This window comes from Hemicordylus capensis, chromosome 4, assembly GCF_027244095.1.
Source record: "Hemicordylus capensis ecotype Gifberg chromosome 4, rHemCap1.1.pri, whole genome shotgun sequence".
Taxonomy (NCBI): Eukaryota; Metazoa; Chordata; class Lepidosauria; order Squamata; family Cordylidae; genus Hemicordylus; species Hemicordylus capensis.
This window is the reverse complement of record NC_069660.1, coordinates 218,996,468-219,010,588: the sequence shown is the minus strand read 5'-3', so window position 1 is coordinate 219,010,588 and position 14,121 is coordinate 218,996,468. Positions and strand designations below refer to the sequence as shown.

Sequence of the window (14,121 nt, the reverse complement as noted above, 5' to 3'; positions counted from 1 at the left end):
ATGAGACATCAGACGCAGGGGGTGACTGGTGTTCACTAGCACACGCACCTCAACACAGGAGGACCCCCTGTTGAGCTCATCCCATGGCTGCTAGTGAGCTCCCTATACTTGACTCCACTTTAAGATTGAGGCTCTTAAAAAAAAATAAGCAGCTCTTCCTGCAACATATTCCCTTTCTCACCCCTCTCTGCATGTGGAGGATGGCATTGTTTAATACCCAGTCTGAAGTAGAGTTGCAGAGAATGCAAAAGCTTGATTACTATTAAGTTGGTGAAAATCCTTTTCAAACAGTATTACACTATTGGGCTATCTAAGAAGAGGAGAGTTGATCTCATATAAATAGCCTGATCCAAAGGAATTTTTTTGGGATAGATGGATATTCAATAAGCAGACAAATCTTGCCCTTAAACGACAGAAATTGGGGGAAATTCTGCGTGTATCTTCATGGGTCCGTCACTAAAACTGTAGTGAATTGAGAAGTCTGACTGGAGCTGTGTGCAGACACTGGAGCACATAGAGAGCAATGAGTTAAGGTCATGGTATTTATAAAAGCAGGAGATTTATCTTATCTTGGCCAGATGTATACTCTGCCATTTTCATATTATCACCATCTTCCTTAATAATATTTTGCAAACCTTTTCTCTACCCAGTTATATTTACCTTCCATTTCATTTCTTGTCATCAGAACAATAAATTAGGAACCAATATTTGCCTTCTTGCTACACCAATATATAAACTGGAATAAAGATGTTAACTAATATTCTATACCAAGAAAGTCTGCACAACACAAGGGACTACAGAAAACATCCATGCATTGCCTGTTGGAAGAAACCCATGATCCACATTTAAGAAAGGATTCTCAAAAACGTACACCATTTCATGATGCAACACAGCTTCAATCAAGCGAAAAACCTTCTAATTAAAGCTATGTTTATACTTAGGTGAAATGCTGTGGTGAACATGAAGAAAAACCCATGATTGGTTTTAATAGAAAAATGCGAGGCAAATTCTGGGAGCTCTAAAAATACTTCAGGGTTCGATTTTTCTGTTGGGCCAGAGTTCAATGATCTTCTCTTTCCTCTCAATGTAAACTCATGAGAATGTAATGGATTTAGCAGGCCAACTCAACCACACAGCCAGAGCATAACTGGGGATACTGCCAGTTTATGATTCCCTCCCACATTCTGCCACTAAGATCGTGAGAACAGCTTGAGCAGGCCTGGCCTAACACTTCCTCACCCATCCCACACAATTCTTCACTGGGAAATCAGTGCCAAGGGGAAATTGAGCATCGGAGAGGACTGTTAAAAACTAACACACAGGTTTCTTCTTCAGGCCATGGGCACTATCCTTTCTTCCCACCCAGCCCCCGCCTCCCCCATCAACTTAACAACAGTCATGAGCTATTAAGTAAAGAATGCCTCCAAGTAATAATGAAAAAAGTTCAGTCTTTCCCTTGGACTCTTTCCATATTAAGCAAGCCATGAGAACTGGAATTTCTTTCATTACCTTAAAAAAAAGAAAGCAGGAAGGGAATGGAAAGTTGAAAGGCGTAACTGTGGGAAAGAATGATGAGTGGCAGAAGCATGGATAGTCAAGGCCTTCAAAATGTCCACTGTAAACCCAGGAGTTGTACAACCACATGTGCACCCTTGAAGAAGAGCTGCATGGATTTGAACAGCACACATGCATTACTACAAATATAGGAAAGAAGCTGTAGCTCAGTGAAAGAGCACGTGTCTTGCAGGCAAGATGTCCCACGTTCAATCCCTGACACCTCCAGATTGGTCCCCCTCTAAACACCCTGCAGAGCTGCTGCCAGTCAGTGTTGACAGTACTGACCTAAATTGACCAATAGGCTGCCTTAATATAAAGACAGTGTCATATGTTCGTATTCAATGGAAGACAAAAATGGAGAACACACCAAAATGTTACCTCCAAAGATCAAAGTTGGAAGATATGGAAGTCAAGCCTACTATAAAACCAGTATAGTTTGACACCAACCACTAAAGGCAACACAAGTGCTCAAAATATTAATCAAAACTCAAAGGCTGCAATCTATTACAAATAATCATAGGAACATAGGAAGCTGCCATAAACTGAGTCAGACCATTGGTCCATCTAGCTCAGTATTGTCTACACAGACTGGCAGCGGCTTCTCCAAGGTTGCAGGCAGGAATCTCTCTCAACCCTATCTTGGAGATGCCAGGGAGGGAACTTGGAACTTTCTGCTCTTCCCAGAGCGGCTCCATCCCCTAAGGGGAATATTCCACAGTGCTCACACTTCTAGTCTCCCATTCATATGCAACCATGGCAGACCCTGCATAGCTAAGGGGACAAGTCATGCTTGCTACCACAAGACCAGCTCTCCTCCCAATCATTTTGACAATCATTAATTGTCAAACAAGGCCTTCTCTGTTGTTGCTCCCAGGCTCTGGAATGCTCTCCAAGTAAATGTCAGCTCTGTGGCTGTTTTTAAAAAACAACTAAAGATCCTTTTATTTGTTCTGGCTTTTACCCCTTAGGGGCTGCTGGATCTCTCAACTTTCCTGTTTCTCTTTGTCTTTTTAATGGTTGTGTTTTGCTGTTTTACAGATTTTACTGTTTCACTGATTTTAAGGTTTTAAGATCTAACTTTTATGGAATTTTATTGTATTTTAATTTTTGTGAACTGCCTTGAGATGCATTATGAAAGGTGGTATAAAAATGGAATAAATATATAAATTAAATATCAACTGTACGATGCATGAAAGATTTTTTTAATTGGTACAAAGGTAATTTGGGGAAAGAAAAGGAAAGAAGGTGGAAGAACGAGAAGGGAAAACGGAATCCATTGATTTATTTGCTTTTTTCTATTATTGCTTACCAAGTATACACTGGTATTTCACATGAGAAACCTAAGTGATCCTTTTCTTTTTCCAGCTATGATACAAATAATTGCCATCGCAAGTGGCGGTGGCGGGGAGGATGCAATCTCAAGTCATTCACATCAGTTATTGGTTCCATGCAAACTTCACAAGGATGTGGATTTACTTAAAGAGTTGGGAAGGGATCAAAATTTCATCTAATGACATTACCTAAGCAAAAGCTAAGATCATCCATCAAAGAGCTCTTCAGACAAGTCCGGAAGGGAGTGGAAGAAGGGCTCAAACCACATCTCCCAAAAGCCAGCCTCTAGAGCTTTACATGCTGCACACCCACATCTCGGCCTGGCAAACCTGCAGAGATCAAACTTTCATGTACCAAGAGCAGGCTAAGCACTGTCAGCTGATCCTAGCCTGATCCTAGTTATGGACAGAGAACTCCTTGACTCCATAAAACCCATTTCTCTAGGTCACCCCAGAAGTCTGAGGAATTCATCAGGGTAACACTTGCCTCGCCTCTACTTGATTGTCACTTGGTGCTTAGAGGTGCACTTTCTGCCTCTAGCCCTCTGCTTGTTTGTCACTCGGTACCCGATCTTGGTCATCCTCAACTGCTCCTCCTGCCTCTGCCCCTTTGGTACTCATCTATGCCTGGACTCGGGATGTGTGAAGGGTTTCAAATTCAGACCTGTTTGACATCGAACATGGCCAGTTTGATGGTTCTATGCAGAACCACCCCCGAACTGAACCGGCCCCTGTTTGGCCCGATCTCAGACTGAACAACCCCTGGTTCGGGTTCAGGGATACATTAAAATAAAATAAAATAAAATAAAATAATAATAATAATAATAATTTAAAAAAACATTTTATATATATATAATTAAACTCACTACCACCCAGTCTGGGGGCTTCTGCATGGCCATGGGAGGGTTTCCAGAGGTTCCCCCTCCCCCTGCCGACCTCCATTTAATTCCAAATAGCCCAGGCCTGTCCTCCGTGGCGGCAGCTGCGCATGCCCAATGGGTTTCTGCATGGCCGGGTCATGGCTGGGTCATGCAGAGGCCCACTCGGCTTACACGGTGACCGCCAAAGTAGCTGACTTCGGAGAACAGTCCTGGAACAGGCCAAAGACTGCCCAAACCAGGCTACTTGGAATTAAATGGAGGCCAGCGGCAGGAGGGGGTACCCCTGCAGCTGCACAGAAGCCCCTAGACCAGGTGGCAGTGAATATAATTGTTTTAAAAAATGTTTTTTAAAAAATATTTGGTTTACAACCACACACACCCCTGAACCAAACTGTGGTGTGTGTGTTTGCAGGTGGCAAAACTGAACATGCCCAGTCCGGTTTAAGTCCAGTCTGGACTCGAACCAAACCTGGCAACCCAGTTTTGTGCACACCCCTACACTGGACTTACAGTGGCTGGTTGCAGCCACAGCCAAGGTAGGATATAGAAATAAACAAAAGCAAAGAGCAGGTTTTCACCATACAAATTACTACAGATAACTCAAGCAACCCAGCCAAGCTCCATGTACATGTGAAAGCAGTGCACTGGGTTTGGGGCCACTGATCAGTGGTAGAGCATCGGCTTTGCATGCAGAACATCCCAGGTTCAATCCTTGGCATCTCCAGGTAGGGCTGGGGGAGACTCCTGCCTGAAACCTGGGAGAGCCACTGCCAGCCAATGTAGACAGTACTGTACTGAGCCAGATGGACCAATAGACTATTAGTATAAGGCAGCTTTCTAAATCCCTGTGTGTTTTTTGCTAAACCTTGACTACTGATTCAGGTTATCAGCACCTGCATGGAGTGTAACAGGCATATTAAACAAGGTTATACACAGCTCCTGGTTTAGCCCTAAACACAAGCCTATAGAAGAGTGAGCCAGCGTGATGTAGTGGTTAGAGTGCTGTACTAGGACTGGGGAGACCTGAGTTCAAATCCCCATTCAGCCATGATACTTGCTGGGTGACTCTGGGCCAGTCACTTCTCTCTCAGCCTAACCTACTTCACAAGGTTGTTGTGAGGAGAAACTTAAGTATGTAGTACACCGCTCTGGGCTCCTTGGAGGAAGAGCGGGATTTAAAATTAAAATTAAATGAAATGAAAAATGAAATGAAGAAGTAGTTGTCGTCGTCGTAGTCGTCGTTCCAAAGGAGGAACCTCAAGAAAATCCTAAAGAATATTCCTACCCAGCACCAAGAAATTATCATTCTGATGTAGACTGCTCCTGAACATGGAGGTTCTACATCAGAGCTAAACTGCCAGTGAAAATGGAAGCTTCACCTGGCCATACTTAAGATATGAAGCCTCCATATTCACAGGTGGTTTGGCTCTCATGTAGAATCTCCATGTTAAAGGGCAACCTACGTCACAATAATAGTTTGTTGGCACTGGGTGGGAATAGTTTCTGGGATTTCCTTGCTGCACCTCTTTGGAACTTTGTGGAAGCATGTAGCTGAGCACTGTGCGGAAGAGGATGCTGGGCTGGAGTGCACATGCCTTTTCCAGCAGCATTTTGATAACTGAAACTGCCATTCTATGTGCACACCCAGAAGGAGTAATTTGTTGTTGTTTATTTACGATCTTAGATCAAACATCAGTATATGCAGAATATACACAGTAAAAAGAAAATAATGGAAACAAAGTCTAAAATGTCATCAAATATATAAAATCAGGAATCTTTGACAGTAACCAATTGCTGTGCTCTAGCTTCTCTTAGTTTGGTCAATGTGTAACAAAATTTAGCAACCGCCAGGGATATTGTTGGGTCCCTGTCTTCTTTTTTTTATATATTTGATGACATTTTAGATTTAGATTTTATATATTTGATGACATTTTAGACTTTGTTTCCATTATTTTCTTTTTACTGTGTATATTCTGCATATACTGATGTTTGATCTAAGATCGTAAATAAACAACAACACCCAGAAGGAGGTAAACTCCACTGAATTCAGTGGGACTTGCTTCCATATAATGAGGGAACAATTAGACAATTCCTGGAAAATGGTGTTGGGAGAGGGGAGAATAATGGAAAGGTCCTTTAAAAAATTTGAGTGGAAAATGTAAAAATCCTGTGAAGTAAACCCAGCAGCACAACACCACCCAGCACACAGACTGAACTCAAAGAACCTGACATAAGCCAAAGCATCCGACAGGGTATAAGATCTGTTAATATATTTAAAACAAAAATGGCAATAATCCACTCTCTCCTACTATATAGAGAATACAGCAAGAAAGAGATAGCAGCTGACATAATGAGGAACATTACTCAAAGTTTTCCTACTGAAGTTGAAAGAGCACATTAAGGAATGCCTAATGTCCTTTTAATCTGAGTGAGACTCTTTTTAGTAAGCCATGATCCTAGTAAGCCATTAACCATTAAGTGGCAGCCTGAGGCTTAAAGGGAAGAAATGTACTTCGTCTTTCCTCAGAAGCTATGTCACTTGTGTACAACTTTCTAGATCGAAGGAAAAGAGACAGGCACTAATACGTATCATTAAAACATGCCACAACTTTCTTAAAAGAAGAAGAGGAGCCAAGGCCAGAAGAGCTAAAATCAGCTCCTCAGACAGAGCTCTACTGTAGCCAGAGAACAGGCCCTGGAAAAGAAGTGGGAGGGCTGTTGCTCAAGAACTGTGTGTCCTGAGTGAAGGAAGGAGAAGGAGAAGGAGGAGAAGGAGAAAAAGGAGGAGAAAAGAGAAGGAGGAGGAGATAGAAGAGTTGCTATAGGTTTCTATCCCTTAAAAGAGTTGGGGTTTCAAGAATTGGGGGCAGCTTTTGTTCTCTAGGGGGCTCATAAAGCATAATATAAGTCACTATAGATGGTAAAAAGGCACAATTCAGAGGGTTAAGGCCTACTATTTCAGTCTGATTGGCTTAAGGCCTACCATTATTTTGCTGATAACACCATGCCTAGAGAAAATTAAATCAAACAGAACTGTGAGGTTTATGGGAAATTTCTGGGAAGACTGATCTGTAGTTTTGGACATAGTTCTTAAAGCGTTTGTTGTGTGTGTGTGTGTGTGTGTGTGTGTGTGTGTGTGTGTGTGTGTAAGAAAAAGAAACCATGAAGTACAGATTTAAAGTGAACACAAATTACTTGCTTCTTGTCATGTTATTCACGGCTGAATAATCATGAGGTGGGATCACACTGTCACTATTACTGAATCCACTAATTTCATTTAATTGCGTTTTTTCAGGTGGGGAGGGAGGAAAGTGTGTCTATCTTAATTTAAGGTTTTGCAAAGTTTTTGGTATTCAGCATTAAGAAGTTCTACCTTGTGGTTTAGGTAAGCTCTTCCCCATAGTGTCTAATCAGATTTCCCTTTTTAAAATACCTGGAAATACAGTAATCCGGAAACATTCAGTTTAAGACTAGAGTTAAGATGCTTTACATTTTCACTTATGCTCTAAAAAGAATGGAAATTGAAAGTTAAGGTGCCCATCTTAATTTCTGTGCCATATAAGCTGCAAAGACTTTGTACCGTCTGGTATGTGATGATAACTTTAACAAGTTGTTCTAGTAAGAACTAGTCAGCCAACTTTCCTTTCACTGTCTCTACATCTGGACTAAATTTGGTGTTAATTGAGGTCCACAAGTTAGATCTCTTGTGCCTCAAATATTCATGTGTCCGCCATCTTGGATCAAAGTGGATGTCATCATTACAAACTGCACCATTGAGGTGTCCTTGTGTGTCATTCACTACAGCTGTTCCAAATTTGATTCAGATTGGTTAGACAGTTCTCAGCTTAGTGCATTTGTGCCACAAACATTTATGCATCCGCCATCTTGGATCAGGGTGGGTGAAATCATCACAAACCACACCATTGGGGCATCCGTATGTGTCCATTCAGCTGTAGAAAATTTGGTTCTAATCAGTTAGACTGTCCACAAGTTAGTGCACTTGCGCCTCCAAAGTTTATGTCTCCACCATCTTGGATTGAGGTGGATGACATTGTCACAATCTTGGCCACTGAGGTGTCCTTATGTGTCCCTACAGCTGCAGCAAATTTGGTTCAAATCAGGTAAGCGGTTCACAAGTTAGCCCACTTGTGCCTCAAAAGTTTGTATTCACCATCTTGAATCGGCGTGGATGACATCATCACAAGCTATGCCATTAAGGTGTCCGTGTGTGTCACTCACTGCAACTGTACCCAATCTGGTTCAAATAGGTTAGGCAGTCCACAAATTAGCCCACTTGCACCTCAGAAGTTTATGTGGCCACAATCTTGAATTGGAGTGAATGATCTCATCACACACACCATGCCATTTGGGCATCCCTATATGTACCTACATCTGTAGCAAATTTGGTTCAAATCAGTTAGGTGGTTCAAAAGTTAGCCCACTTGTACCTCAAAGGTTTACGCATCTGCCATTTTGGATCGCGGTGGATGACATCATCACAAACTACACCACTGAGGTCTCCCTATGTGTCACTCACTGCAACTGTACCTAATTTGGTTCAAATTGGTTAGATTGCCTACAAATTAGCCCACTTGCCTCTCAGATGTTCATGTGGCCACCATCTTGGAGTGTATGACATTTATCACACACCACGCCATTTGGGAATCCCTATGTATCCCTAAAGGTGTAGCAAATTTGGTTCAAATCGGTTAGGTGGTTCACAAGTTAGCCCACTTGCACCTCAAAGGTTTACGTGACTGCCATCTTGGATCAGAGTGGATGACATCATCACAAACTATGCCATTAAGATGTCCCTACAACTGTACCCAATTTGGTTCATATTGGTCCAGGTGTTGAGAAGTTGATAGTGAGACGGACACGGAGACACACACACAGCCGGGTGATCTCATAAGCCTACTGGAAAGTAGGCTAAAAATGAGGCTCTATGCTTTGCCTCGGTCTTTCAGTTGGACATTGGACTGGGGAGGGATGCAGGGATATTTAACAGGTACAACTTCCCTAATCTCTTCCTAGAAATGACTCTGATGAATTTTATAAGATCCAAACATGTCTAAAGACTTAGCTCTTTAAAATGGTATATAAGCCGGAGAGGGGGTTGGTATTTGTATAGGTAGTGTCCACCTAAGAGAGTTGACTTAAACTTTTATTTATCTTGCCTTATTCTCTTGGGCTACATAAATGAGATTTTAAATCACAACAACCACCAACTAGAAAGTGCACTGGAATCAGAAAGAGGGACGACAGACAAGGTCACTAGCTCAACACCTGATTTATAAATATCATGTACTAGAAGGGAGGAGGATCCCAAAAGAGCAAGGTGAAATTTATTAAAATCTTGATCTTGAAATGCTGCTACAGCATTTCTGAGCTCCCAGTCTTAATACTGTTTCCCCTTGCTGGCAGGGGAATCTTGAACTCCACTGAGTGACAGTGGATGAATACAACTCAAGGACAACCAATGGGGAACAGAACAGAACATGCAGAAGGAGAGCTAGAATGAACGACACAGTGAAGGTGAACAGGGAAAGGCAGTACATGCAGAATATCAGGACAGAAAGGAACATGAAACACAGGTCTGGAAAATAATGAGTCCAGGGTCATTTGCTCGAGCACTAGAGGTCAGGAAGATCTTTCTTTGTTATTTAAAAACAAACACTGCTTTTCTTCATTGTTATCCCTTTAAAGTTGACCCAATGCAGGGGTAATTAATGATTTTGCAAAATATGAAACTTAGAGAATGTAACATTTCAGGCACATTTGGGTCTGTTGGGTTCTTTCTGTAAATTAATAAGCAAGCTGGCAAAACAAGTGCCCTCAAGCAGTTTTTATTTTTAAAAACGGAGCAGAGAGACACACACACATGCACGTAAAATTTTAATCAACCTTTTTATTTTATCATTTTAAAAAACTATGATTATTATGCACCTTTTAAAGAGGTGACTCACTTATTTTCAACAGAGCTAGAGCAACTCATCAACACCGTCTCTCTCCAGTGGCTGTTGCTGGTGTCTTTTAAGGTTGTGAGCCCTTTTGGGAGAGGGAATAATTGTATCTCTCTTTCTATGTAAATCACTTTGAGAAAAATGTTGTTGAAAAGCATAACAATAAGTGTTAATATCACCATAAATCAACACCATAGAATTTCTGAGGCAAGGAAGCAATCCCACCTTGTGAAACTCGTGGTTACTTCAAAATCCAAATGCCTTCAGATACAAGTAATGGTTGCTGTTAGATATACTGGTTGACATGTTCTGAAGTTTTAATAAAGTGAAATAGGAGCTGTGAGTTCTCACAAGAGGCTATCTCCATGAGCGTTGATACTGCCTATGGCTTCCAGCAACATCTGGTGGGCCACTGTGCGAAACCGGAAGCTGGACTAAATGGGCCTTGGGCCTGATCCAGCAAGGCTGTTCTTATGTACAGAGGTGCACGTGCACCACCAATGCACATGCACTACCTCAACCTTTTAGCTACTGTGCACTTCCAATACTAGCAGCTCCCCTGTACCCCCTCCCTTTTTTATTTAGGGCCAACATAAGTAAGGAACAAAATTATGGAAATAGTACAGAAATGGCTTCAAAAGAACAGCAAAGTTGAGATGCCTTTTTTAGTAATAAGAGGAGAAAAATAAATTCATATAGAGGGAATGTAGTCATGTAGTCTGAAGAACAGGAATTGCAGATTCCAAGCATCTGGAGCATTTCAAAATTGTTTTTGATCCATATGGTAGAAAACTGTTCTGGTACACAACACCTCAGTCCAAAGCGTTGCCAAGCAGCTAAATACAGAGGGAAAGGATGATGATTTTTGCTGTTCCCCTCTCCAAAAGTACTTTTCACTACCACAAATGTGTCCCTGAGGGTTTTGCAACGCACAGGGACACATGTGTGGCAGCAAAAAGTACTTTTGGAGAAAAGAGGGAGCAACGAAAATGTCTTCCTCCTCTCCCTCCACACACACATTTGGCTGCTCAGCAACACTCTAGGAAGAGCTCTGAGACAGCCTCTTAAAAGAATGCAGCTCCTGTTCTATGTTACTAATGCTGTGGAACATGTCTGCCACTGTGATTGCGGCTGCTGAAAGAGGAGGCTGCCTTGTCTCTAGAGATTAATGCATTCAATTGTCAGAAAATATATATATCTTGTTACACAGGTAAATCACTCACTAAAATGGGAGCCTATCTTTAGTATAAGAAAAGTTACCATTAAACTTTATCACAATTCAAAACAAAAACACTGCACTGATGCATTAAGACTTACTGGGCAGCTTCCAGATTTAAGTTAATCATCATGATTAAGTCCCATTGAAAGTAATGGGACTGGAGTTAACCATTATTAACTTGTCTCATTGATTTCAATGGTGCTTACTCATGGCCTTAGTATGGATACTGCCCATTGTTCCTTAAGATTTTCAGCTAAGTTTCTATATCTGATTTCATAACTGACTGTGTGGCAAAAAAAATTATTTAAATATGGAACTCAGAAATTAGAAAAAGAGGTCAAGGGAGTCTAATTTTTAAACCAAATGGACCTCCAAGGGAAGAAGAAACCTGCCCCCTTCACAACTGTACCATGCTGCATTCCTCTGCTTTTAAGCAGTTTTCCTCAGCCAGGCTCTGACGCTAGAACTGAGTCATGCAAGGAAAATACTGCTTAAAGCAGCAAAGCACAGCAAGGTACAGCAGGGATGTGGGCAGGTTTCACTCTCCCTCCCCAGAAGTTCCATTTTCTATGGGAAGAAGGCCCGCTCCACCCCTGCTATTTTATAGGCAAATAGAGCAGTCACCCTTGAAATCTATGTTGTATATTACATTTATACCATATCCTTCCTCCAAGGAGATCAAGGTGGTGTACATAATTCTTTCTACCCCCATTTTGTCCCACAACAATCCTCAGTACATGAGTGAATTTGCATGCAGCTGAACTCTCCGCTTATACTGTATTTACCTGAATCCAAAACTAGGTTTTCCCCAAGTTTTTTTATATTAGAAATCAGGAGGTTGTCTTAAATTCAGAGACCAGCTCCTTTTAAGTAAATACAGGTCAAGCCTGTATTTTACTTCTACTTTTTAAAGATGTCTTTTTAAATTCAGAGTCAACTTCAATTCAGGTAAATATAGTATCAAAAGCTTCTTCATTTCTGAAAAGGCAATTCACTAATATACTTGGAGAAGGGATTTAACTTCCCTTTCCCTTCCGGCCCTGTTCCAACCTCAAATTGGTACATTCAGGACAGATAGTAACAGAACAGATAGTAACTGATTCAGAGGAGATCAAGAAGAGATGGAAGGAGAATACTGAAAATCTGTACAGCAGGGACATCAACATCCAAGATACTCTAGAAAATATCCCCTACTTGCAAGAACCTCTAGTATGGGAAGATGAAGTTAGATCAGCACTCCAGTGATCTAAAGGAATTGATAAAATAGCTACAGAAATATCGCAGGCAACAATCAGTCAAGGCTCTAAGCAAACTATGCTAGCAAATTTGGAGAACGACACAGTGGCCAACAGATTGGAAGAGGTCAGTCTATATACCCATACCAAAGAAAGGAAATTTAACAGATTGTGCAAACCATTGCACAATATCTTTAATTTCACATGCTAGCAAAATAATGCTGAGGATCATCCAACACAGATTAGAGCCCTACATGGAAAAGGAAATACTGGATCTTCAAGCTGGTTTCAGAAAAGGCCGAGGAACAAGAGACATCATTGCTGATGCACGTTGGATAATTGTGAAAGCCAAAGAATACCAGAAAGAAGTCAATATGTGCTTTACTGACTACAGAAAAGCCTTTGATTGTGTCGACAATGTCAAGTTGTGGAATGTCCTTAGAAAAATGGGTGTCCTAGAACATCTCATTGTTCTCATGAGAAACCTATAAACAGGAAAAGAAGCCACAGTCCAGATGGATCATGGTAAAACAGACTGGTTCCAGATCGGCAAAGGAGTAAGACAAGGCTGTATACATTCTTCCTCTTTATTCAACTTAAATGCTAAACATATACTGAGAAAAACTGGATTGGAAGAAAATGAGCGTGGTTTTAAAGTTAGAGGAAGAAACATCAATAACTTGCTCTACACTGATTTTACAACTCTGATAGCTGAGAATGCAGATGATCTGCAAGTTCTAGTAATGAAACTCAAGGAGCACAGTGAAAAAATTGGACTATGACTAAATGTAAAAAGACTAAACTAATGGCAACGGGTACAGCAACCAGCTGCAGAATTGATAATGAAGACACTGATGTGGTGGATAGTTTCTGCCTTTTAGGATCGACCGTCAACAGTAAAGGATCCAGCAATCAAATACGCCGCAGACTAGCACTTGGTAGGGTTGCAATGAAGGCCTTGAAAAAGATATTTAGATGCTGTGACGCAGGCGCGTAACAACGATCGGGCAAGGGGAGACAGTTGTCTGGGGGCCCCACTGCCTGGAGGGGCCCCCCAGAGGCACCTCACGTGACTCCCCATTGCCCCCTGCCCAGCCCCAAGGCCCCTCAGCCACTTGCCCTGTTCGCCTCTCTCCAGCTTGTTCTCCTGGCCGGCAATCCAGGCAGTAGACAAGCTGCAAAGAGCTGCTTTTCTCCCGCCTCTCAGCTGATCGGCGGGTGGGCGGGGCTTCCACGGAGGCCTCCATGTAGGCCTCTGTGAAGCCTGAACTCCAGTAGGGCCCAAGCCAGCCAGGAAGGAGGAGGCAGCCAGAGTGGCCACCACTGTTCTCTGCAGCAGAAGACCCCTTGCTGCCCTGCCGAACCCAGCATTTGCCAGGTAGAGTGTGAACTCCTTTTTGTGGTTACCTTCCTTCCCCCCCCCCCCCCGGATATATAGGCATCTGCTTGCCATAGGGCTTTGATATGGGGGGAGGGACTGAGAAGTCTCTGAATATTTATTTTTAAACAGCTTGGAAAATTTGCTGGCTTAAAAAAAACTATCTAAAAAGTCCTATAAGTGGCTTGTTTCATGGCAGAAAATTACAAAAACTTCTGGAAGAAACAGTATTATATTTATTTTATTCATTCATTTATAAATGCACTTATGTTCAAGTTGTTTTGCAACCCAGAAGGTCTGAGTGAGAACTGTGAAGCATGTCTTGTGCTTTTATTTTATTTTATTTTTCTTGTGTGTGAACTGCTCCCCAATAACTTGCAGGGACTTCAGGGTAAATCTCGCCAACATGTGAATGCAGCACCTCCATTCCAGAGGAGAGGTGTGTTAAAGGGCTTTAAAAGCCTCCTGTGAAAAACCTCCTGGAATCAAACTTTACTGAATTTGTTCAGAATTCTGAGAAAACAAACATAGGCTCACACTGCATGGTTGAAAGTCTC

The 14,121-nt window shown here is 41.8% G+C and overlaps 2 long non-coding RNA genes across 17 annotated transcripts in view; one reads left to right on the top strand and one right to left on the bottom strand.

Moving 5' to 3' along the window:
* LOC128323519 (uncharacterized) overlaps positions 1-14,121 on the bottom strand; it is a 440,731-nt gene that overhangs the window by 345,586 nt on the left and 81,024 nt on the right. The gene's annotated exons all lie outside the window — the stretch shown is intronic.
* LOC128323521 (uncharacterized) overlaps positions 6,447-14,121 on the top strand; it is a 50,036-nt gene continuing 42,361 nt past the window's right edge. Inside the window, exons 1-2 of the long non-coding RNA XR_008306328.1 lie at positions 6,447-6,594; positions 9,194-9,363. This is a non-coding gene — a long non-coding RNA (uncharacterized LOC128323521). The remainder of the gene's footprint in view (positions 6,595-9,193; positions 9,364-14,121) is intronic.